This window comes from Neoarius graeffei, chromosome 15, assembly GCF_027579695.1.
Source record: "Neoarius graeffei isolate fNeoGra1 chromosome 15, fNeoGra1.pri, whole genome shotgun sequence".
In the NCBI taxonomy this organism is placed as follows: Eukaryota; Metazoa; Chordata; class Actinopteri; order Siluriformes; family Ariidae; genus Neoarius; species Neoarius graeffei.
The window spans coordinates 60,356,018-60,382,817 of NC_083583.1; the positions used below are offsets into that span (position 1 = coordinate 60,356,018).

At 42.0% G+C, this 26,800-nt stretch overlaps 1 protein-coding gene across 1 annotated transcript in view; it reads right to left on the reverse strand.

Annotated features, from left to right (window-relative positions):
• thsd7bb (thrombospondin, type I, domain containing 7Bb) overlaps nt 1-26,800 on the reverse strand; it is a 279,114-nt gene that overhangs the window by 178,881 nt on the left and 73,433 nt on the right. The gene's annotated exons all lie outside the window — the stretch shown is intronic.

Consider the following 26,800-nt stretch of genomic DNA (forward strand, 5'->3'; position numbering starts at 1 on the left):
ACTACTCCTGCAAAATGTTTAACCAAAAAGTCAACTTTTTTTTCCCTCAAATTTCCTTCAGGCATAATAAAGTATTTCATAATGCAGTATAAGATTTTTTCCCCCCTCTTCTGTCCTATTCTAATGATGTGCCTTACATGTGCACACCATAGATCATATACACTCAGTGGCCACTTAAATAGGAACCCCTGTACACTTGCTTGACCAATCATGTGACAGCAGTGCAATTCATAAACTCATGAAAATACAGTTAATCTTCAGTTAATCTTCACATCAAACATCAGAAAGTGATTTCTGTGACTTTGACTGTGGCATGTTAGGGCTGGTTTGGGTATTTCAGAAATCGCTGATCTCCTGGGATTTTCAGGTATAAAAGTCTAACACAGAATGATGAGGAAAGCAAAAGAACATCCACTGAGTGATAGTTGTGTTGGCACAAAAGCCATGTTGATGAGAGATGTCAGAGGAAAAACACTTCACCAGAGTGATTCAAGGAAGATAGGAAGATAATGGTAACTCAGATAACCGCTCTTTACATCTGTGGTGAGCAGAAAAGCATCAACTCTTGAGGTGGACACGTGAAAACTGCAGAAGACCAATAAGGAATCCACTGGACTGGGCAGTTGAAGATTGAAAAATGAACAGACAGTGAGATCATTTTATGATCCTTGATATACTGTATAGTATTACATGAGATAGGCTCATTAAAGACAAAAACAATGCAAAGAAAGTCTTTGCAGTAACTGGGTAACTGGTATAAATAGCACATTTGCTTCTCCGGATCAGTTATTAAGCTTCCACAACCAGTTAAGAAATAAAGAGCGTATTAAGTACAATTAAGAAATACCAATATCAATTCCAGCTCATCCATCAATGATGGAAATATTCATGTTGTTCACATACAACACACAGGAAAACATGCTGATTTGGTGCCGACCCCTGCCTCTGAATGTCTTGGCAGTGATTTATTCCAGTCAAAATTGGACACATCTACCAGTAATTTTGTCTCTTCTTGAAGAGTCGTATTAGCTGAAAGCGAGTGTGTAACAATAGAATTGATCTTTAACTTTGCAAGTGACAGATTTCCAGCAACTGTGATGACAAATTGATGAGGTGCAGAGCATTTCAACCTCAAGCAAGCTTATTTCGGTTCTGAAATCTTCTATAACACAGAATCAGGCAGTAATAGACAGTGCTAATTTAGGGGAACCTTGCTCTCTATGTCCATTCAATATTTCAATTTCATGACCAATTTGGGAAAGTAAATACATCAACAATTCAAACCCGAAACCCACAACATTCATAAATGTGTGTGTGTGTGTGTGTGTGTGTGTGTGTGTGTGTGTGTGTGTGTGTGTGTCTGCGAATGTGCCAATTTTGTGACTTGTCCTGCTATTATTATGTCCTGTTTATATAACAAAACCAGAATTTGATCTTTTGTGCATGGAGCAGAGCTCCATACTAAGAGAATTCATCGACCTGATTTTTGATGGTTTGATTGCTGTACAATGTCCGTATGAGTGTGTACCACCATAGGGAACCTGATCATAAATGCAAGGCAAAGCATCTCAAACACTTGCCCACTGGATGACAAAATTTGTATCTTTATTTACATAAGATAGATGGGTTTTATCCAGTGGTTATTTATAACTAACAGGTTACCCGGCGTTGCCCGGGTTTTGCAAAATTCTGGGTTGCCCCCAGACTTCCCATGTCAAATTTGTTGAAGATCCGTCAAGAAATAGTGATGTTAACCCAAAACAAACAAAAATCCAAACCATCCACCACCCAGGGGCCCACCGGGGACCCCTGGGAGCCCAAATATGGAATTTCTGAGTTCTGCCAAATTGTGGCCATCTCCTGTACCTACGTGCCAAGTTTAAGTGAAGATCTGTTGAGAGTTTGTGCTGATAAATGTAATGTGAAAGGCATTGAGGGAAGGAGTGGGTGGGTAATGTTGCCCCCAGGGACCTCCCTGGGGCCCATATATTAATTTTGTTTATATCTGTAAAATTCTGGGTCACTCTCGGACATCTGTGCCAAACTTAGTGAAAATCCATCGAGAAATGGCAACATTAGCTCAACACAACAAACAAACAAACAAACAAACTTTGCCGCTTATTATATAGATTTGCATTTTAACAAATAACATGGGATTATTTATGAACACATTTTATAGAAGATATTCATGACAGTTTCATATAAAACTAGTTGAAACAGTTTTATTAGTCCACTAGCTTGTTGGACAGTTGACAGTTTCTGTCATGGCGGTAGATGGATGTAAGTGCAGGAAGAGTTTATTGAAAACACACGAGCAAACAGATCCAAAACTTCGACAAAGGCAGAGTCCAAAAATAGCCTCAATGAGGTTGTAGCTCATACGGCCAAGACACCCATAAAATCATAAATATGACAGGTGGCACCACCATTTTGACAACTTTTAATGCCACACCCACCTGGGAAACATTGTATGTGAGTTTGATCAAAATCCAATCAGTCCTGTAGGAGGAGGAGTGATTTTTGTAAATTGTGGATAGATGATGATGGACAATGGATAGACGATGGACGGCTGACATGTGATCACATAAGCTCATCCGGCCTGGCTTGTGGCTGGATGAGCTAAAAACAGGCAATGGTGGAGTGAGGCATGGACAGAATATCAGAGGTAACGCAATACTTACAGTCCAAAAACACAAACAGAGTCAAAACCAGAAAAGTGATACAAAATACAAACCTTGGTAATGTTTGATGCTTGTATAACATTATGTATACTTTGCAAAAAAGTCTGTGTGTTACTGAGAGTGCTGATATGTATGCGCTGTGATTGTGCTCTAATCAGGAACAGGTGCATGGTCATTAGTCCTAATGGCAGTGTGCAGGCTGCAAAGCATGTGGATGTGAAAGATGGAACCAGATAACTGTTTGACATCTCAGATTTGATATTGGATGGTAACTATACAGTAATGCTGTAAAGTGAAAGTGCTGGACACCCACCAGACACCCAGCAGAGTCACACCATAATAAATGTCGTGGTGTTGTTTCTGGCGCCATGGCATGTGGTGTTCAAAGAAAGGAATAAATCTGTATTCATAACTGCGATGTGAATCTCATTATTGGTCTCACTGTCACAAGACAATGCAGCGATTTATTGACATGAAATACATGACATGACACAATTTGATGGATCATATGTTATATTATTCTATTCAGGTTGATTTTGTGCCCTTGCAAATATTTTGCTCATACAATACAATCATCAGGAGCTCCACATTTAGGCAGTATATATATGATTTTGTGATTCCACACCACTGAATTCTGCTATGATTGGAGAATACTAAATCAAAACCTATCAATATCTGACCAACTTTGTTCAGGATCTGAGGTAGGACTACCATTGGTTCTTGAATGATGATGACATAGACAAAGACATTGTATTAAGTATATATTAAGATATTAAGCATCATCAGTTTAACAATATGAATGATTTTCTACACACTAGCTGTCCGTCCTTAATGATAATTATTGACTTATTAATCAATCATAATCATTAGTTATTGATTTATTCTTCTAATAAGCGAAACTATTTATGATTTCTGGCTCGATTGTTGACATTTCTGTCATTACCATCAAATCAATTTAAAGGAGGTGGACACAAACAAAATTCAGACAGCCATAACTGGACTGTGAGATGTACGGCTTTTATCATGTCTCATTTGATTGTCACTGTATTTTTTCTGTCCTGAGGAGGCATTCTTTCTTTTTCTTCAATGTTGTCTTTTTCATGCTCTCTGTTACCCCAGAAATGACAGACAGCCAGGTAAAAAAAAAAAAAAAACGGAAAAAAAAAGTGGTAAGAAAAGGTCAAAAAGAGAAAGGTAAAAACTGGAATAACACGCAAATCTCAACAGTACCATTACAGATGTGTTTCCATGTGCATGACCTTCCACTTGATCTTTCATGTCAATGAGACAGACCATCACTGCAACACTGAAGTTGTCATGGCAATGGAGATATCTCATTAGCAGAGGGGATGGTTGCCTGGTAATGAAACGTACATGCATAAAGACTCATGGGACATGCAGAATGAGGTAGAATGGCGTATGCTTTATAGACTGACCAATCAAACCTAAGCTTTGAAGATGAATACATTGAGAATTGATGTTGCTTTTTTTTCTCTGTTGTCAGAGCTTGCTGTGCCTCATTTGTCTTTTTTTTTTTTGCATCTAGATTAATTATAAGTGATGTCGTTCTTTCCTGCTGTAATAGTTGGAGCTCCTGGCCCATAATCCAGCTTCCCTTTAGTTTAAAAGAGAAGGCCATTTACAATGTTCTGTTAATTATACCAGCCAGAGTGAAGGGGTCTCTTGAATGGCAAAACAAATCAGCACTGGCATCTTTTTATCTTTTTTATTTTACTTTCATTTGCATACTTTTTTTTCCTTCCTTGCCATTTGATCCACTTAAGCCTACCATTGGTCAGCTATGTGCAGTGAGGAGAAATAAGTATTTGGGAATTTATTTTTATTTAATATACTTATGTGTATCACTGGATGTGTGTTTTCAAAAGACATTACACACATAATATCTTGGGGGGCCGGGGGGAGAGTATGCATTTGTAGGCATTATCAAAGATCTGCACTCACAAAAAAACCATTAAAATAAATATTTACAAAGCAATTTCCTATCATGAATACTCTGCTGCAAAGCCTTTTTTTTTTTTTTGGCAATTTCAGCTTCAGACATGTACAGTAAAAAAATAATTAAGTTTTTGCAATATTATGGTTCAATTTTATCCCATTCCTCTTGCCTAACCATCTTCAACTTACTTGATGGCCTTACAAATACAGAATCCTCTATAAATTTTCAATACATTTGAAGAGGAATTTGGATAGGCCATGCAAGGCATCCATCCATCCATTATCTGTAGCTGCTTATCCTGTTCTTACAGGGTCTCAGGCAAGCTGGAGCCTATCCCATGGACTTGCCCTCTGGGCGAGAGGCGGGGTACACCCTGGACATTCACAGTCAATTTAAAGCCACCAATTAGCTTAACCTGCATGCCTTTGGACCGTGAGGGAAACTGGAGCATCTAGTGGAAACCCACACAGACTGTGAGAGTATGCCAGCTCCACACAGAAATGCCGCTTTTCCACTACCAACGCGGCTGAGTTGGGCTGAGCCGTGCCGTGCTGAGTTGGGCTGAGTCGAGCTGAGCGGGGCTGTTGGAGTTTGCATTTCGACTACAACTGCGCTGAACCGTGCTGGCTGGAAGTGGGTGGACACATTGGGTGGAGTTAGCGAAAGTGGGTGGACGTCACGTGATGTCGTTAGCCGGCGCAAACAGTGACATCAGTGATCTTTTAAGCGGTAGTCTCACACCCGGAGAGTAAACAATAAACATGGAGGACATGGAGTCGTTAGTATTGCTGGTCTTGGTGCTGTGGCTTGTTGTCACCGACAACGCCAACAGATACTGGCAAGAGCGTATAGATGAGGCGAGGTGTATAAGGCTTCATAATTCTCGTAAATCTCCTTCTTCCGGGTTTACGGTGTTTACAGATCCCAGCGTGCTCGCGGGGCGTGTGTGGGCGTGTGAGGACACGCCTCCTCACCAATCAGTGCACAGGGGAGTGTCTCCTCACGCCCCTAGCCTCACTCAGCTCAGTTTGGCTCGCTTCAGCCCCACTCCAAAAACCGTGCGAGTTTTGGGTGCTAAGCAGGGCTGAAGCGAGCTGAGTCGTGCTGTTCTTAGATAGTCGAAACCGCGAGCCGTGTCGGGCTGAAGTGAGCTGAAGCGAGCTGAAGTGAGTTGAAAAAGGGTAGTGGAAAAGGGCCAAAAGACCCTCATCGGCTGCTGGGCTCACACCCAGGACCTTCTTGCTGTGAGGCGACAGTGCTAACCACTACACCACCATGCTGCCATGCAAGGCATTCTTGAGTTACAACCCCGATTCCAAAAAAGTTGGAACAAAGTACAAATTGTAAATAAAAACGGAATGCAATGATGTGGAAGTTTCAAAATTCCATATTTTATTCAGAATAGAACATAGATGACATATCAAATGTTTAAACTGAGAAAATGTATCATTTAAAAAGAAAAATTTGGTGATTTTAAATTTCATGACAACAACACATCTCAAAAAAGTTGGGACAAGGCCATGTTTACCACTATGAGACATCCCCTTTTCTCTTTACAACAGTCTGTAAACGTCTGGGGACTGAGGAGACAAGTTGCTCAAGTTTAGGGATAGGAATGTTAACCCATTCTTGTCTAATGTAGGATTCTAGTTGCTCAACTGTCTTAGGTCTTTTTTGTTGTATCTTCCGTTTTATGATGCGCCAAATGTTTTCGATGGGTAAAAGATCTGGACTGCAGGCTGGCCAGTTCAGTACCCGGACCCTTCTTCTACACAGCCATGATGCTGTAATTGATGCAGTATGTGGTTTGGCACTGGCATGTTGGAAAATGCAAGGTCTTCCCTGAAAGAGACATCGTCTGGATGGGAGCATATGTTGCTCTAGAACCTGGATATACCTTTCAGCATTGATGGTGTCTTTCCAGATGTGTAAGCTGCCCATGCCACATGCACTAATGCAACCCCATACCATCAGAGATGCAGGCTTCTGAACTGAGTGCTGATAACAACTTGGGTCGTCCTTCTCCACTTTAGTCCGAATGACACGGCGTCCCTGATTTCCATAGAGAACTTCACATTTTGATTCGTCTGACCACAGAACAGTTTGCCACTTTGCCACAGTCCATTTTAAATGAGCCTTGGCCCAGAGAAGATGCCTGCGCTTCTGGATCATGTTTAGATATGGCTTCTTCTTTGAACTATAGAGTTTTAGCTGGCAACGGTGGATGGCACGGTGAATTGTGTTCACAGATAATGTTCTCTGGAAATATTCCTAAGCCCATTTTGTGATTTCCAATACAGAAGCATGCCTGTATGTGATGCAGTGCCGTCTAAGGGCCCGAAGATCACGGGCACCCAGTATGGTTTTCTGGCCTTGACCCTTACGCACAGAGGTTCTTCCAGATTCTCTGAATCTTTTGATGATATTATGCACTGTAGATGATGATATGTTCAAACGCTTTGCAATTTTACACTGTCGAACTCCTTTCTGATATTGCTCCACTATTTGTCGGCGCAGAATTAGGGGGATTGGTGATCCTCTTCCCATCTTTACTTCTGAGAGCCGCTGACACTCCAAGATGCTCTTTTTATACCCAGTCATGTTAATGACCTATTGCCAATTGACCTAATGAGTTGCAATTTGGTCCTCCAGCTGTTCCTTTTTTGTACCTTTAACTTTTCCAGCCTCTTATTGCCCCTGTCCCAACTTTTTTGAGATGTGTTGCTGTCATGAAATTTCAAATGAGCCAATATTTGGCATGAAATTTCAAAATGTCTCACTTTTGAAATTTGATATGTTGTCTATGTTCTATTGTGAATATAATATCAGTTTTTGAGATTTGTAAATTATTGCATTCCATTTTTATTTACAATTTGTACTTTGTCCCAACTTTTTTGGAATTGGGGTTGTATTTTGGCTGTGTTTGGGGTTATTATCTTGGTGAAACATTTATCTTCACCCCTGTTTCTTGGCCCATGAGACTAAATTCTCCTGGATTCATGTATCCATGTATCAAAGACAAGCCCCAGTACTGTTTTCAGAGAAGCAGCCCCATATCATGATGCTCCCACCCCCATGCTTCACTGTGGGTATGGTGTTCTTGGGATTATACATACAACCATTCTTTCTCCAGAGATGAGTTACTGGAGTTCTATTTTTGTTTCTTTAGACCAGTGTTGTAGTCAAGTCATTAAACCTCGAGTCCGAGTCCAGTCTCGAGTCCTCAGTGTTCAAGTCTGATTCAAGTCCAAGTCATCTATCCATTATCTGTAACCATTTATTCTGTGCAGGGTCACAGGCAAGGTGAAGCCTATCCCAGCTGACAATGGGTGAGAGGCAGGGTACACCCTGGACAAGTCACCAGGTCATTGCAGGGCTGATACACAGAGACAAACAATCATTCACACCGACGGTCAATTTAAAGCCACCAATTAGCCTGACCTGCATGCCCTTGGACTGTGCGGAAAACCGGAGCACCGGGAGGAAACCCACTCAGACACGAGGAGAACATGCAAACTCCTTGGCCACTGGGCTTGAACCCAGAACCTTCTTGCTGTGAGGTGACAGTGCTAACCACTACGCCACTGTGCCACCCGTCAAGTCCAAGTCATTAAAGAAAATTTCGAGTTGATTCCGAGCCGAGTCCACTATTGATCTGAGTCGAGTCCAAGTCAAGTCCGAAAACAAGACTCCAACCACACCATTTGACAGTGGCTGTTGCTGCCTTTATGTGAAACCATCTCTGCTACTGTGTTGGACTAACATTACTGCTCGACTGCCCCGTTTTAGTTAACAGGCTACAGATAAAAAGCTTGTTCATTGCTCAGCAAGCCCCACCAACTATAAACAGGGAAAATAACATGATAGAGGGTTAACACTCGCTAATTCATTGGTCAGCAAGCAAGCCCCACTATCAACAGGGCAATGAACATAGCATGTCACTTCCTTCTCTGGGTGGAGTCTTGCTAAATGATGATTGAAGTTTGAGGTTGTCCCTGTCATCTCCTCAATAGTTCTTCTACATATGGAACACATAGCAGTGCATTTTTTTCCACTGCACAAGAAGTCTGTATAAGCAAAGCGGACAATCCTAGGGGCATTCTGTCCAGGCATTTTAACACCACTGACATTAGTTTGTTCCTGAACATGCCATATGAACAGGTGAATGTGCTTCTCTTTGTCAGGGAGTGTGAAGTATTCTGTCAGAGATGGTTGGGAGACGGATGTAAGTGCAGAAAGTGTGTTTATTAATACAAGTGAAGACAGGTAAACAATCCAGAATGACAGGAAAAATTGTAAAATGATGAAACAGGCAATAGGTCGAGCAAGGCACAAACGGGCTATCATAGACTCAGCAGAATCTAAGATGAGAAACAGGAAAACAAACAAGGAAGGAAGGAAGGAATGAAATAAGGCTCGGTAATGTGTCAGCAACGCAACTCAATACTTTGCAAAGTAAGTGTGCTTTCACAGTCTTTATATAGGTGCACTGACTGCGCCTTAATCCTGTGCAGGTGCAAGTCATCCGCGTTCTCATCTCCAATTTACGAGTCCGAATGCAGTAAATGCATAAGTTCAAGTCATCAGTGCTCAAGTCCAAGTCAAGTCACAAGTCCTTAAAATTAGGGCACGAGTCGGACTCAAGTCCGAGTCCTGGACTCAAGTACTACAAGCCTGTTTTAGACCATAACATATTGTTTTAAAAGAGTTCTGATTTGTCTTTGTGTAGGATTGTGGAGATAATTGTCTCTCTGTGTAACAGTTGTTCCTGCTGCTTTCATGCTGTCCTGCAACTCTTTTTGAGTGACTGCTGACTTCTCTCTTATCTTCCTTATCATTAGACATGATACGAACATGCACAGAAACTCCACACAGACAGTAAGTTTGAGCTCGGGATTGAAATTAGGACACTGGAGCTGTGACGCTACCCACTGCAACACAATGCTGCCCTGTTTTGTGGAAATCATATGGGTTATTTGTGCCCATGTCAGTATATTTGATTAAATTTAGAAGTTTTTCTTTTTTTTTGTCATTCACCCAAATATCATGAACAATATGTATTAAAAATCCCATGCATTTCCCATAAGTGTATATGTTATAGTTATAAATTAGGTGAAATGTGTATTGGGTGAAGAAATTATTATTATTATTATTATTATTATTTCTTATTATTATTATCCACCCTCCTCTCAGCGCATTGGGGCACAGCATGCTGGTTCATTTGCCAGAGGTCAACCAGGCCTCTCAGGCTTTTGATCAGACAGGTATTCAGCTGAGGATTCGTCGAAGGATGCATGCCGTCCCAAGCAGTGCAATCTTCCGGATCTCTTTCACACTCATCTTGCATGAGAGTTTGTCCAGCTGGTCTTGGAACCCGGTCTTGATAGTCCCCAGCACGCCTACTACTATTGGGGCCACTCGTGTCTTCGTGTTCCACATGCATTGCACCTCGATCTCGAGGTCTTTGTACTTGATGATCTTCTCAGCCTCCTTACTCAGTATGTTGGTCCGGGATGGCCACATCGATGAACACACGTTTTGTTCTTTTTATCCTGGAACACGATGCCCGGCCTGTTGGCGGCTATGATTCAGTCCGTGGGCACCGTCTTATCCCACATGACCACGCAGTCTCCATTATCGATGACCGTGTCTGGCTTGTGTTGATACCAACTGTCTGCCACAGGAACACCCAGTTGCCTACACAGTGCCCAGTGCACGTAGGTACCAACCCTGTTGTGTTGCTCGAGGTACTCTTTTGGGGCCAGTACCTGGCATCCGGACACTATGTGGCTGATGGTCTCCTCAGCTTCACCACACAGACAGCACTTGCTGTTGACCTGCATGCCCATGACATATTTCTGGTGATGATGGGTGTTCAAGGCCTGACCTTGTGCAGCTGTGATGAGGTTCTCGATTTCACTCTTGAGTCCTGCACTTTGGAGCCACACGTGTGTCTACTCTTTGTCGATGTATGGTCTGTCCAGGCTGGTAAAGGACTGACCATGCAATGATTTCTCCTTATAGCGCTGCATTCTGGCCTCCATGGTCTTGACGCAGAGTAGTTTTTTGGTGGTCTTGCTGCTAGTGCTCGCAGTCTCAGGTAAACTGTACTTATTATTATTATTTTTATTTATTTATTTTAGGTTTTTTTTTTTACAGTGTAGGTCACATAAGCATGGTGAAAAAAGCCTACTGATAGCTACATTTAAAGCAATATCATTGTGGGAATTTCTAACGAATAGAAGCAGCACATTGTTTGGAGCCAATAAAACTTCCAAAACACCCCTGTGAGACAGTAAAACCATGTCCAGTTGGAACTCAAACAAACAACATTAATTGGCCAAGAATGGTTCATGTTTTTCCCAGTTGTTCTTCTTGAAAGACACACTAGTTTCCATGGTGCTAAGGAGCTGTGTAGCATGCTCAGTGGAGCTCCAGCTGGGCTGTATGGTCTGGGCACTCGTCTCACATTACATGCACAGATGGACTGATCCACTAACTGTAATTCTACAACTGCCAGAGATTCACCCTGATCCAGGCGCTGTGATGACAAGGATCAATACCTCTTTGTACTTATTTGCTATGTACATTTTCTTATGTATCTTCGAGAACATGTACTTATATCTGCACCCTCAATGTACATACATCTGTCGAGTGTTCTATCAAGCATTACGTTACATATTTACATGATATATATGTACTGTAAACCATATTTATACTGTATATTGTTTCCTCCCTCTACTGTGCATGGAGCATAATTTATGCAATAATTATAATCACCCATATCATTGCCACTAGGGATGAAACCGAATGTGAATTATTTGGAATGAATAGGACAGTAAAAATAAATAAATAAATAAATAAATAAATAAAGTTATGCAAGTGGCAAAGAACTTTCGTGTAGAAGTAAGTGTCCAGAAGAAGCTCATTAACATGAACATACAGCTTTGATTAATTAATCCTTAGTAACTGCCTGGTCAGGGTTACAGTGGGTTAAATTCGGATACAGCGACAATTATTGACAGTCCATGATTATTGACACCTTTTCAGATTTACCAATAAAAAACAATTTTACAAAGGTGACTTTCAGTTCCAACAGTTATTATTGGTTAATTAATCAATCAGAAGACACCCCCCTCGCCCTTTGATCTTGCCATCTGATGACTCAGCTCGTTACCTGAGATGGAATTTTTTTAGCACAATCAGCAATTTGAGGGAAAACCCGGATGTTATCATCACAGGTAAACATGGTGGAAAGATCATGGACATGTTTTTACTTCTCAAATTCACGCATACTTCATGATCTCCTTGTCGAAACCTACTTTGTTTCTTACTCTTTTATTTAACAGTCGCCATTTTGTATCTAAACATGCGTTTGAGAAGTCGCGTGAGGTGTCGATAATAGTGATCACTTTCACCAGTGTCCACCATTATTGACACCCTGTGGAATTAAGGGACATTTACAACTGTTATGGATCCATCTTTGTGTAACATTGTTGAAGTACATGAAGTACTTTAAAAAAAATAAAAGTGCTGTGATTTATAATTTTTTTTCTGATTTGTAACAGAATGGAACGTTTATAGAGTATTTGGAATCCTATTGCAATAAATAGAATTAAACTAGAATTAAATTCCTAGCATATAAAAAATTACATGCTTGAAATATTCAGATTTTTCGATTCCATTCGGAAAATATTTTTGCAGTTTGTTGTAAATATATACCACATATTACAATATCAGTAGAAATTTTATATTTTGGTTTGAGGAATGACATGCAACCTTTGACCTGGATTTTCATGCGGTTACAATGTCAATTACCTGTTTACATTTATTGGTAAACTACAACCCCGATTCCAAAAAAGTTGGGACAAAGTACAAATTGTAAATAAAAATGGAATGCAATGATGTGGAAGTTTCAAAATTCCATATTTTATTCAGAATAGAACACAGATGACATATCAAATGTTTAAACTGAGAAAATGCATCATTTAAAGAGAAAAATTAGGTGATTTTAAATTTCATGACAACAACACATCTCAAAAAAGTTGGGACAAGGCCATGTTTACCACTGTGAGACATCCCCTTTTCTCTTTACAACAGTCTGTAAACGTCTGGGGACTGAGGAGACAAGTTGCTCAAGTTTAGGGATAGGAATGTTAACCCATTCTTGTCTAATGTAGGATTCTAGTTGCTCAACTGTCTTAGGTCTTTTTTGTCGTATCTTCTGTTTTATGATGCGCCAAATGTTTTCTATGGGTGAAAGATCTGGACTGCAGGCTGGCCAGTTCAGTACCCGGACCCTTCTTCTATGCAGCCATGATGCTGTAATTGATGCAGTATGTGGTTTGGCATTGTCATGTTGGAAAATGCAAGGTCTTCCCTGAAAGAGACATCGTCTGGATGGGAGCATATGTTGCTCTAGAACCTGGATATACCTTTCAGCATTGATGGTGTCTTTCCAGATGTGTAAGCTGCCCATGCCACACGCACTAATGCAACCCCATACCATCAGAGATGCAGGCTTCTGAACTGAGCACTGATAACAACTTGGGTCGTCCTTCTCCTCTTTAGTCCGAATGACACGGCGTCCCTGATTTCCATAAAGAACTTCAAATTTTGATTCGTCTGACCACAGAACAGTTTTCCACTTTGCCACAGTCCATTTTAAATGAGCCTTGGCCCAGAGAAGACGTCTGCGCTTCTGGATCATGTTTAGATACGGCTTCTTCTTTGAACTATAGAGTTTTAGCTGGCAACGGCGGATGGCATGGTGAATTATGTTCACAGATAATGTTCTCTGGAAATATTCCTGAGCCCATTTTGTGATTTCCAATACAGAAGCATGCCTGTATGTGATGCAGTGCCATCTAAGGGCCCGAAGATCACGGGCACCCAGTATGGTTTTCTGGCCTTGACCCTTACGCACAGAGATTCTTCCAGATTCTCTGAATCTTTTGATGATATTATGCACTGTAGATGATGATATGTTCAAACTCTTTGCAATTTTACACTGTCGAACTCCTTTCTGATATTGCTCCACCATTTGTCAGCACAGAATTAGGGGGATTGGTGATCCTCTTCCCATCTTTACTTCTGAGAGCCGTTGCCACTCCAAGATGCTCTTTTTATACCCAGTTATGTTAATGACCTATTGCCAATTGACCTAGTGAGTTGCAATTTGGTCCTCCAGCTGTTCCTTTTTTGTACCTTTAACTTTTCCAGCCTCTTATTGCCCCTGTCCCAACTTTTTTGAGATGTGTTGCTGTCATAAAATTTCAAATGAGCCAATATTTGGCATGAAATTTCAAAATGTCTCACTTTCGACATTTGATATGTTGTCTCTGTTCTATTGTGAATACAATGCCAGTTTTTGAGATTTGTAAATTATTGCATTCCGTTTTTATTTACAATTTGTACTTTGTCCCAACTTTTTTGGAATCGGGGTTGTACAAAACTAGAAAATAATACAAACAACAATGAATGATTAACAAAATGTGAGCTATGAAAATACTTAGAAAGTGGGTAGAAAGTGGAACAAAAAGATTTTCTGACGCAGATTAAACGTTATCAGTTCATTTGTTTACAAACATTAGAATTACTTCCTCATTTATGTAAACACCAACATTGATATATTTATATAAAATATTTTGTACTAAATATAAGTCTACGTAAAACAAATTTTAAATAAAAACTGTTTTGTTAACTTAATACCATATACCAATTATTTTTTAATAAATAATCATCTGGGTGTCGATAATTGTGGAATGGTGTCGATAACTGTGGACAAAGGTGTCAATAATTGTGGAACGGTGTCACGTGACCTGATACACTAAGTAATCAGGAATCAACTCATTTTTTCCCAGTGGGAGTTTGAGTAATTATTCATGCACAATTTATGTATTGAAAGTCTTTTCTACTTTTGCAACAGCCAAAAGATCGTTAAGGTGTCGATAATTGTAGCCACTGCTCTAGTGTATGTGTATAATTTGGCTTGTTTATAAAATATCATGTAAATAACAAAAGTCACTGTGCAAGTCAGGTTAAAAAAACAGTCCTACATACATCTCATAGGGTTTAAAGAGCAAACAAACAAACAAACAAACAAACAAACATTCTAATTTAGGCCACACCCACTTCATCTTTAACTCTGAATACAGATACAGATTCTTTGATATTTTCAAGTGTCACAGAGACACAGATAGCAGCATTGTGCTACACTGTCGAACTCAGAAGCTTACATTTGAATATTATCACGTCTGCATCCACCCAAACTCAACATTCCACTACCCAAAGTTTGCAGCAGCTTCCAAACATGGCTGCAACGGACTACAATAACCAACCTGCACCACACCACCCTCCATCTATGGAATACTGATTATCGCTCCACCCGTCTCCCATCTCACCTCATCACTGCTGTGTATATAAGGACTCCCAGGTCCACTGTCACTTTGTAAAGTAAACGCTCAGTGTTCCCTTGCCTGACTTTACCAAGCCATGCTGACTTCCTGGTTATCGATATAGTTCTGTATTAGGATTGAGGCTCTCTATTTCTACCTGTGATATCCTGTTTGAGCCTCGCCTGACCGTTACCTGCTTGTTGACTCTGCTTTTGCTTGATGATTTGGATTTGTTTGCCAGCTTTGCCTTTAATAAACTCTCTGAAGCTTTTTACATCCGTCTGTCACCTGCAACTGAGACAGGATTTTATAAACATGTCACATTTAATAAACTTCATTTTTTTGTTTGTACTTTAGAAATAAGGCAAAGCTGATGACAATTGACAAGGGGACAGTACTACCCAATGTTACATTCAATGAGGAAATATTGGAGAGGGTCCAATTGTACCAATACTTTGGAACCCGAATAACAGCTCATGGAGATACTAACGAGGAAGTGAGGAAAAGGTTTGCTCAAGCAACAGCAAAATTAAACAAAATGAAGCATGTCTGGAAGAACTGTAAAAAATACACCAAACTAGACATCCTCAGAACCTGCATTTTTCCTATTGAGACCTGTGCATGTGAAACATGGACCATCAAAGAAAAAAGTGGAGAAGAAAATCAATGCCTTTGAGTCGAAATGCTACAGAAAGAACCTCAAAATCCCTTTGAGAGCTACAAGAATGAAGGCATCGGTATTAGAAGAATTAGAAATAGCAGAACATTGGGTAGTGAATTTTGTAACAAAAAAGATGAAGTGCTTTGGACATCTAAAGAGACACTTAAGCATAGAGCGTTATTCTTGAGGGGAGGAGGGAAGCCACTAGTAGGCGGGGCAGACCCAGGCAATGATGGCATCAAAACATGGTTGAACATGCGTGGGTGGGGGTGGGGGGAGGCAACTCATCTGGCAATAGACAGGAAACAATTCAGGGTAACTGTCAAAGCGGAAACGTCACACTAAGTGATATGCCATATTACTACTACTACTACTTTAGAAATGTGCATTTTTGCCAAAGGTTTGTCTTTAAAAACATATAATTCAAAATGACAGGTTACAGTTTTAAGATAAAAAAACAAACAAACTGACAAACAAATAAAAATTTCAAATAGTAACAATTACAGATTATTATGTAAATTAAGCAAAAGTTGAAGGGACAAGTAGATGCTTTCAGCTTTGAGATTAAACTCAAATCGCTAGTTTTCCACAGGGGTATGTAAAACATGCAGTGTTTAGTACATGCTTTTGTAAAAATTTAGCCATCATTTGTTTAGGACAGGCGGCACGGTGGTGTAGTGGTTAGCACTGTCGCCTCACAGCAAGAAGGTCCTGGGTTTGAGCCCAGCAGCCGACGGGGGCCTTTCTGTGTGGAGTTTGCATGTTCTCCCCATGTCCACATGGGTTTCCACCGGGTGCTCCGGTTTCCCCCACAGTCCAAAGACATGCAGGTTAGGCTAATTGGTGGCTCTAAATTGACTGTAAGTGTGAGCGTGAATGGTTGTTTGTCTCTATGTGTCAGCCTTGCGATGATCTGGTGACCTGTCCGCCTTTCACCCATAGTCAGCTGGGATAGGCTCCAGCTTGCCCATAACCCTGCATAGGATAAGCATTTATGGATAATAGATGCATGGATAGTTTAAATGCACTTCATTTGTTACTGTTCATATCTTCTGTTTTGACTCCATTGAACTTCACTTCACTTCACTTCACTTCACTTCACTTCACTTCACTTGACTGTCATGAACATGACAGATGATTGTGATTGTCTAAAATCTGACTTTTGTCCTGGGAATCTAAGATGTATCACTTTTTGGCCTAATTTACATAATATTTTGAGATGAGAATTTTTGAGATATGGATTTAGGATTCAGATTTTTGTTTAAATCTCAAAACTGAAACTGTCATTCTGAAAGTTATGTTTTTAAAGGGAAATCTTTAAAAAACCTCTAGCAAATTCACAATAAAAATGGCTAATGAATTAAATTCACCACAGGAATAATAATGTAAACACACACACACACACACACACACACACACACACACACACGTAAAGAAATGCTGTAGACCAAAAACGGCTTAAAAATAATTAAATCAAATGTTTCAACATTAAAAACACTATAAACAGGAGTAAACCATAATAAATTAAACAAAGTCAATATTTGGTGTGAGAAGAAGAAGCCTTTGTTTGTCACATGTATACTCAAGCACAGTGAAATTCATCCTCTGCATTTAACCCATCTGAAGCAGTGAAAACACACATGCACACATACATACCCAGAGCAGAGGGCAGCTATGCTACAGTACCTGGGGAGCACTTGGGGGTTAGGCGCCTTGCTCAAGGGCACTTCAGCCCAATCTTCAGGCCATGGCTGCCCCATGCTAACCTAACCACATGTCTTTGGACTGTGGGGGAAACCAGAGCACCTGGAAGAAACCCACACAGGCATGGGGAGAACATGCAAACTCCACACAGAAAGGCCCCCATTGGCTGCTGGGCTCGAACCCAGAACCTTCTTGCTGTGAGGTGACAGTGCCAACCACTACCTTGCTTTAAAAAAAAAAAAAGTAGTCTCAGGTACAGTGAGTGCAGTTTTATAAGGAAATGAGCTGTAGGTTTTACTGAGCATCTTGCAGAACCAGCCACAGTTCTTCTGCACACTTCTGGACGCTTCTTAATTTTGCACCAAAACCCAGTCGCCTTCATTATGTTTCTGAAAAGTGCTTTCTGCTCAGATACAAACATTTTTTTTCTGTAACATTTAATTTTGTGCTGGAAAATGAAACAAACGTTTGGAACTCTAAAATGTTTTTGTACTGACTTGATAATGTAGAAGTCATAAAATAGAAATCTATAACAAAGTTTGTATGTAAAAAAAAATATAGGGTGGCTAAGATTTTTGCACAGTACTGTGTATGTAATTCAAGCAAATGAAATTAGTCAGATACTTTTGTCAGCTTCCAAACTCCATATTACAGCCCTAATGCTCAGTAATGACATGCAACATTGATCAAATTCCACAAAGAATAAGCAAATTAATTTCCTTTATTTGGGAGTTAAATATATGCTTTTCCCTATAAAGCATTTTAATAATCTTATATATATATACAGTATATATAGCTGGTTGCATAAGTGTCCACACCCATAATACTTTGTTGAAGCACCTTTTGATTTAATTACAGCATTCAGTCTTTTTGGGTTCACACCTGCCATCAGTTAAAATGACTCCGATTAACCCCAAATAAAGTTCAGACATTTACTCAGTTGCATCCTCCAGCAAAAGCCAGCATTCACAGAGAGCTTACAAAGCATCAAAGGGATCTCACTGTTGAAAGGTATCAGTCAGGAGAAGGGTACAAAAACATTTCCATGACATTAGATACACCATGGAGCACAGTGAAGACCATCATCAAGAAGTGGAGAAAATATGGGACAACAGTGACATTACCGAGAACTGGACATCCCTCCAAAATTGATGAAAAGACGAGATGAAAACTGGTCAGGGAGGCTGCCGAGAGACCTACAGCAACACTGAAGGAGCTGCAGGAATTTCTGTCAAGTATTGGTTGTGTACGACATGTGACAGCAATCTCCCGTATTCTCCATATGTCTGGACTACGAGGTAGGGTCAAAGAAAAATATCCAGATCCAGCTAAATTTTGCAAAAAAAAATCTATCAACTCTCCCAAAAGCATGTGGGAAAATGTGTTATAGTCTGATGAAACAAAGGTTAAACTTTTTGACCACAATTCCAAAAGGTATTTTTGGTGGAAAACAACACTGCACATCACCAAAAGAACACCATACCCACAGTGAAGCATGGTGGTGGCAGCATCATGTTTTGAGGTTGTTTTTCTTCAGCTGGAACAGGGGCTTTAGTCAAGGTCGAGGGAATTATGAACAGTTCTAAATACCAGTCAATTTTGGCCCCAAACCTTCAGGTGTCTGCTAGAAAGCTGAAGATGAAGAGGAATTTCATCTTTCAGCATGACAATGACCCCAAAAAAGTTTTGGAATAGTCCAGCTAGAGCCCAGACCTAAATCCAATTGAAAATCTGTGGGGTGACTGTAGTGTTAGTTACTTCTAATGGAGAATGATAGATACGGCGAGACATGTCTTGAATGCACGCATGAAGCTGGACTTTATTTAAGTGCCTTGTAAACAATTTTCCCCCACCTAACCACCAGGGGGAGCGTAACATCATGTGTTCCATCAATACATTAACACCACATCCCCCTTTCTAAGATCAGTAAATCTGATATCTGACCAAAGGGTTCATTAATGCCACTGTACTGTAGCAGACTACAATAGAAGACTATAACAGAAGATAAATTCACGTGGAATCATTGAAAAGACTGTCACATGAATAATTGAATAGTAAAAATAAACCTAGAGCCAACAGAACAATAAAACCCTAAACATAAAACCATGAACATGAGCAGTGAGACATTCACTGACAAACTGAACTAAGGAGGTGGGGTGGACTACCCAGTCCTCCTACTGAGTGTGGGGATTTATTCTGCCCTGTCGAAGTCACTCAGTCCTATTTAAGCGCAAAGTCCTTCAGATACCCTGGAGGCTGTCTTTCTCTTGCAGGGTAGTGTGCCTGGGTCACAGGACTGCCCAGCGGAGCTGGGCCCTGCTCTGCCTGTGCCGGACTCTCTGGCTGAACTGGAATCTGCTCAGCCCGCGCAGGACTCACTGGCTGATCAGTAAGTAGGTCCGGCTCTGGCGAGATGGTCTGCTCTGCTGGCGGCACTGGTGTAGTGATGAAGTGATTGCGGTTGGGGTGTAGGATACCTCTGGGAGAGTCAATGACATATGACCTTGGTGCGTTCGCCTGACTGATCACCATCCCCTTCTCCTTTGTGTCCTTTATCCAGACGTGGTCGCCTGGTGCAAGTGTGGTGAGTTGTTGAGCTCTATGTCTTTTGTTGAAGTGACCCCTTGACCTCTGTCGCATCTTCTGCTCTTCCTCTTTGAGTTTGACTATGTCAGTCCATCCTGGGTTCAGAGATGACAGGGTGACCGGAACTGTTGTCCTGAGCTGGCCCATTGACAGCTGAGCTGGGCTATGCCCGTTGGCGAGTGGGGTGGCCCTGTAAGCCAGGAGGGCCAAATAAGGGTCTTTTTCTTTCTGGAGGAGCCCTTTAACAGTCCGCACAGCCCTTTCTGCCTCTCCATTGCTCTGAGCATATCTGGGGCTGGATGTTGTGTGCATGAACCCCCACTGTGCTGCAAACTTGGTAAAACATTCGGACACAAACTGGGGTCCATTGTCTGTCATGACCTCAGATGGTATGCCGTGCCTGGCAAAAATAGACTTGCAATGTTCTACTACTGCTAATGAGGTGGTTGATGTGAGTTTCGCTACTTCAATGAAATGAGAAAAGTAATCAACCACCAATAAGTACTGATTATCGTCCCACTGCAACAAGTCGGCACCCACCTTTGCCCATGGTCTATCAGGGAACTCTGAAGTGAGCAGTGGCTCTCTGGGGTTGTCTCTTTCCTTAGCACACGTGTCACAGCCCTCGACGACCTTCTGAAGCTGTGTACTCAGCCCTGGCCACCAGACAGATTGTTTGGCTCTTTCCCGACACTTCGCTATGCCCTGGTGTCCTGCATGCAGTTTCTGGAGTATATCTGTTTGTAGTGCCTTGGGAATAACTAACCTACACCCTTTTAGTAGTAGGCCATCCTCCACTGTTAGTTCTTCTTCAGCCTGTGCATATGGTAGGTAAGCCCTGTCTATTTTGGATCTGTCTGGCCAGCCCTCATTACAGTACCTTTTCACTTGGCTCAGTATTTCATCACCTTCTTGGCATTTCCGTATTTCTTGTAGCCTCTTCTCCATAGCTGGGAGGGTTGACATGACCATGTTGACATACAGGTTGATTTCCTCCTCCTGCTCCAGCTGCCCACTCTCTCTCAAGGGTGCCCTTGACAGCACATCTGCTGTGGCCAACTTCTTGCCAGCCACATGAGAGATGGAGTAGCAGAAAGCCATCAGTCTCATTCTGAGTCTCTGAATGCATGGCGGGAGCTCATCCAGGCTCTTGGAGCCTAGTAGTGGGACCAGAGGCTTATGGTCTGTTTCTACATGAAACCTGATGCCCACCAGGAAGTCTGAGAACCGCTCGCACGCCCATGTGATTGCTAAAGCCTCTTTCTCAAGCTGGGCATACCTTTTTTCGGTGGCTGTGAGTGCCCTGGAGCTGTACGCCACTGGCTTGAGGTGGCCTTCCTCCTGTCTCTGCAGTAGCACCGCTCCCAGTCCAAATGATGATGCGTCAGCTGAGACGACTGTCTCTGCTTTTGAGTTGTAGAGCGTTAGCCCTGGTGGTGAGCTCAGCTCCTCTTTGATGTTGTTAAATGCTCTTTGTTGTTGATGTCCCCACTGAAATGTGTTTTGCTTCTTCAACAGATCTCTGAGTGGCTGTGTCTTTTCGGCCAGATTTGGTAAGTACTTTCCTAAGTGGTTCACCATTCCGAGGAACTGTCTCACTCCACTCACATCCTCTGGCTCTTCCATGTCCATCACTGCTCTCACTTTGTCAGGATCTGCCTGCACACCGGCTGCATCGATAATCTGTCCAAGAAATTTGACGTCTTTTTGAGAATGCACATTTCTCACTCCTCAGTGTGACACCTGCCTCCTGCAGTCTCTCCAGCACCGCGAACAGTCGCATGTCGTGCTGGGCCTGTGTGTCTCCATAGACAAGAACGTCATCCATCTGGCACAAGACGTCATCTAGCCCCTCCAGTATCCTGGACATTCTCTTCTGGTAGTGCTCGGGCGCAGAAGATATGCCGAAGCAGAGGCAATTAAAGCAAAACCTCCCAAAGGGAGTGAGGAATGTTGTGAGGAGGGCAGATTCCTTGGCAAGGGGTATTTGCCAGAAGCCTGAGTTTGCATCTATTTTAGAGAACACTTTAGCGCCCTCTAGCTGTCCAAGTGTGTGCTCAACCGAGGGGAGCATATGTGACCCCTCACCGAATCCAGGGACACATGTCGGCTGAAACGAATCTGAGATAATCGCAAAAGAAGCTTTTTTTTTTCAAAATTTGTGATTTTTGGTTTTTTCCATCATGTGCAAGTTGAGATCTTGAAGAATGCAATCAGTATTTCAGATAATAGATTGTTTTGTTGGAAAAGCATACATTTTTTGTTGCAAATTGTCTCGTTTTTGTCAGGACTGTAGCCTGCTGGGGGGTGTGGGTAAATTACCATATGGGCCATTCACATGATGATTTAAGTCTTTTGGTTTTTTTTCCGCGAATCAGCTGTATGATCCGAGCTGAGCGCATGGCTACTTAACTGCATACAGACATGTGATTTCACTATGGAATGAGTTACTAAACAGAGCGCAGAGGAGCTGACACACCGCGAAGCAAACAGACACACGGTATTTACATCGGAGATAACCATTTCTAGCAAAAAAACCGCAACCTCGTTTTCCAGATTGAATGGAATACTTGAATGATCGGATGATACACAGACCGTTCTAGGATTACATTCCATCGGAGGCATTGATGTGTGCAAGGCGCCGTTTCTCTTTCTGATGGGGTAAGTTTATTAATCTAAGGCTGTGTGGTTATTTTTGCATGTAACGGAGAGTGTTGTGGTTTGGTTAAGCCTTTTCACACGCACGCTCTCGTGCGTTTCATGCGCGCCCTCCGTGCGTTTCTTGCGTTTTTTGCATGTAGACCGGCCGTAGGAGCACATACGGCCGGTTGTGACCGAGGCTTTACATGAAACTAGTGTTGTGTTAGTTGTGTCATCATCGTGCTATCTTTCTTTCTTACGGTGTGAGTAATTTTTCAACCACAAAATGTTAAAGTATACTTTAGGACTTATTTTTGTACTTCATAATTGTGTTGGGCATACTTTGCATGGAAGGAAAATTGACGTGGTGATCTTTGTTTACATGAAAGTAGCATCGTGCTAGCTAGTAGGGGGTAGGGCTTTCCTTAATGTCATGCAAATGAGCACCATTATGTGCCCACCCTGCACCCAGAGTAGCTGAGATGGAAAACTTTGAGGGCGATTTTCTCCCTTTTCTGTTTTAAGAAGTATACACTTTCAAAAGGCCACACATTCTTCAAATATTGTCAGATCTCCACATGGAAGGCATCATTGGAAAGCTTAGAAACTGTACTTTCTGAATCTGTCAATAACTCAAAATGCCCCCGGGCAGACATGTGTCCCTGGATTCTGTGATCTGCCACATATGTCTCTCCCGCTTGACTGACTCGTTCAATTTTGTCAGATCAACGCAAATGCGCACCTCATTTTTGCCTGGTTTTGGCACAGTGACCATTCCGGCGCACCAGTCTGTGGGTTGTTCCACTCTTAAGATCACCCCATCTCCTCCATGCGTGAGAGCTTTTTCTTCACTTGAGACATGAGTGGCAGCGGGATTCGTCGTGGGGTCGATATGGAGAATGACTTGGCGTCTGCTCTAAGCTCTATCTTATATTCTCCCTCCATCTTGCCTAGCCCTTTAAATAACTTGGGGAACTGCTCCTTGACTCTCTCTGTGGAGTCCAGTGCCACTGTGTCTACTCTAGCCACTAGGCCAAGTGCTTGGATGGCTGGACGTCCCAACAGGCTACACTTCAGCCCTGGGACTACATACACTTCCTGTGTGGTGCTTTTCTTATCTGTCCTTATGGTAACAGTGAACTTTCCCCTCACTGTGATGGGTGTCTGGCCTGGCCCCTGCAGCACTTTCTTTGTACTCTCTAGCCGTGGAAATTGCCCCTTTTGGAATATTTCTTCAGATAGCATGGTTACATCAGCCCCTGTGTCTATTTTGAAAACAGCTGTGTCCTCAGTCACATTAAGTTTGATTAGCCAGGGCTCGCCATCTGAACTGACAGTGCCTAAGAAAGCAATCTCCTCCTCGTCTGATCCTGTTGTGTTCACTTCACTGAGGGCCCCCGATCTGCACACTTTTGCGTAGTGACCTTTTTTCTGGCACAGATTACATGCTACGTCTCTAGCTGGGCACTAGTTTTTACTGTGTGCTGGAGTTCTGCCGCACCACATGCATCGTCTCTGGCTACCTAGCTGTGTGTGATAATTGCTTTTGTCATTTGTTCTTGCCTGTAATTTCTGCTGTCTTCCTTTGCCTATGTCGGACTGGAGTTTTGTTTGAATGCTGTCCACGTCTGTGGTCGCTGACTTGAAGTTGCTCTTCAACAAGTCCTGTTGGTTTTTCACTTGTTCGCTCTGACGCACGCGTGTCACCGCTTTCTCCAGCTTCAGCTCTGAGTCTAGCTGGAGCTGTTCCGACAGCTTTTTATCCGTAAGCGTACAACCAGTCTGTCTCGGACCATTTCATCATGGAGGTGCCCATAACCACAGTGCTCTGAAAGGCAGTGGAGTGAAGTGATAAAACTGTCCACAGTCTCACCTTGTTCCTGCTGTCTCTGATTGAATTTGGCCCATTCAAAAATAACATTTCTCCTCACTACAAAATGTGCGTCGAGCTTGTTCTTGACCGTGTTGTACTGGCTTGCTTCTATTTCGGTCATGTGAAGTGAAGTTACGATATCTTCCGCCTCATCCCCCATGGTATAGATTAAGGTGTTCACCTGGTTTTCTTCTGCCTGGAGCTCTAGTCCCGATGCAATCCAGAATCTCTCGAACCTCTTAATCCATTTCGGCCACTCTTCTGGTCTCGTGAAGTCAAACTTCGGTGGCGGTGGAATCTGGAATCGCTCCATCTTTGTAGACTCGCGCTCAAACGTCCCTTAGCTAGTCAGCAGTCACGTTAGCTATGTTAGCTAGCTAAACTGAAAACGTTAAAACTGACTAAAAAGCAAGTGAGTCCTCTTCAGTTATCTCGGACAAAGTAACTCTTATATTTACCCGAAGTGAGAAACTGAAGCCTTCTGACACCATGTAGTCTTAGTTACTTCTAATGGAGAATGATAGATATGGAGAGACACGTCTTGAATGCACGCATGAAGCTGGACTTTATTTAAGTGCCTTGTAAACAATTTTCCCCCGCCTAACCACCAGGGGGAGCGTAACATCCTGTGTTCCATAAATGCATTAGCACCACAGTGACCTGAAGAGGGCTGTGCACAAGAGATGCCCTCGCAATCTGACAGATTTGAAGGGCTTTTGCAAGGAAGAGTGGGCAAATATTGCCAAGTCTAGATGTGGCAGGCTGACAGACTCCGACCCAAAAAGACTGAATGCTGTAATTAAATCAAAAGGTGCTTCGACAAAGTATTAGTTTAAGGGTGTGCACACTTATGCAACCAACTTATTATAAATTTTTTAATGTTTTTCCCCCTCACAGATTTGTTTGTCAATTGAATTGTACAGGTTATAGGACACATTAAAGGTGGGAAAAGTTTTAAAATTATTTATTGTGGTCTCTTTTTTTTTTTTTACATCAGAAAAGCCTATTATTTTAACAGGATGTGTGCACATTGGTCGATATATATATATATATATGGATGCGTGCACATTGGTCGATATATATATATATATATATATATATATGCATGCGGCACGGTGGTGTAGTGGTTAGTGCTGTCGCCTCACAGCAAGAAGGTCCGGGTTCAAGCCCCGTGGTTGGCGAGGGCCTTTCTGTGTGGAGTTTGCATGTTCTCCCCGTGTCCGCGTGGGTTTCCTCTGGGTGCTCCGGTTTCCCCCACAGTCCAAAGACATGCAGGTTAGGTTGACTGGTGACTCTAAATTGACTGTAGGTGTGAGTGTGAATGGTTGTCTGTGTCTATGTGTCAGCCCTGTGATGACCTGGCGACTTGTCCAGGGTGTACCCCGCCTTTCTCCCGTAGTCAGCTGGGATAGGCTCCAGCTTGCCTGCGACCCTGTAGAAGGATAAAGCGGCTAGAGATAATGAGATGAGATGAGATATATATATGCGGCACGGTGATGTAGTGGTTAGTGCTGTCACCTCACAGCAAGAAGGTCCAGGTTCAAGCCCCGTGGTTGGCGAGGGCCTTTCTGTGTGGAGTTTGCATGTTCTCCCCGTGGGTTTGCTCTGGTTTCCCCCAAAGACATGCAGGTTAGGTTAACTAGTGACTCTAAATTGACCGTGAGTGTGAATGGTTGTCTGTGTCTATGTGTCAGCCCTGTGATGACCTGGCGACTTGTCCAGGGTGTACCCCGCCTTTCGCCCGTAGTCAGCTGGGATAGGCTCCAGCTTGCCTGCGACCCTATAGAACAGGATAAAGCGGCTAGAGATAATTAGATTTTATATATATATATATATATATATATATATATATATATATATATATATTTGTTTCATTTCATTTTAATTTGTGGTGTAGATGCTGGATGCTAAAAAATACAAGCAGAATAAAAAAAAAAAACATTCCACATTCACCAGACTTGTTATTTTCGAAGCTGTTATTTTCCTGCTTCGTCTGGAACACGATCCCACTTCCTGACTCCAAACCCAAATAGACTGCACTAAAAACTGTACTTTTTCCCCCTGCATTTCCAACACTGATGGATGGAGACAATTGCATTTTGACACTTCCAAAATCATAACTATTCTAGTCAAATTTCTGCTGTGTGAATTAATGCGCCTAAGCACTTTATTAAACCCCAATCCACCGATATCTCTAGTCATTAGCCTCGAGAGCTGAATTAAGCATTCATACCTGCTCGCCCAGTTTCACCTCACTTGCAGTTTCTGAAATGTCTAAAAATTGAGGCAGACAGAAAGAAA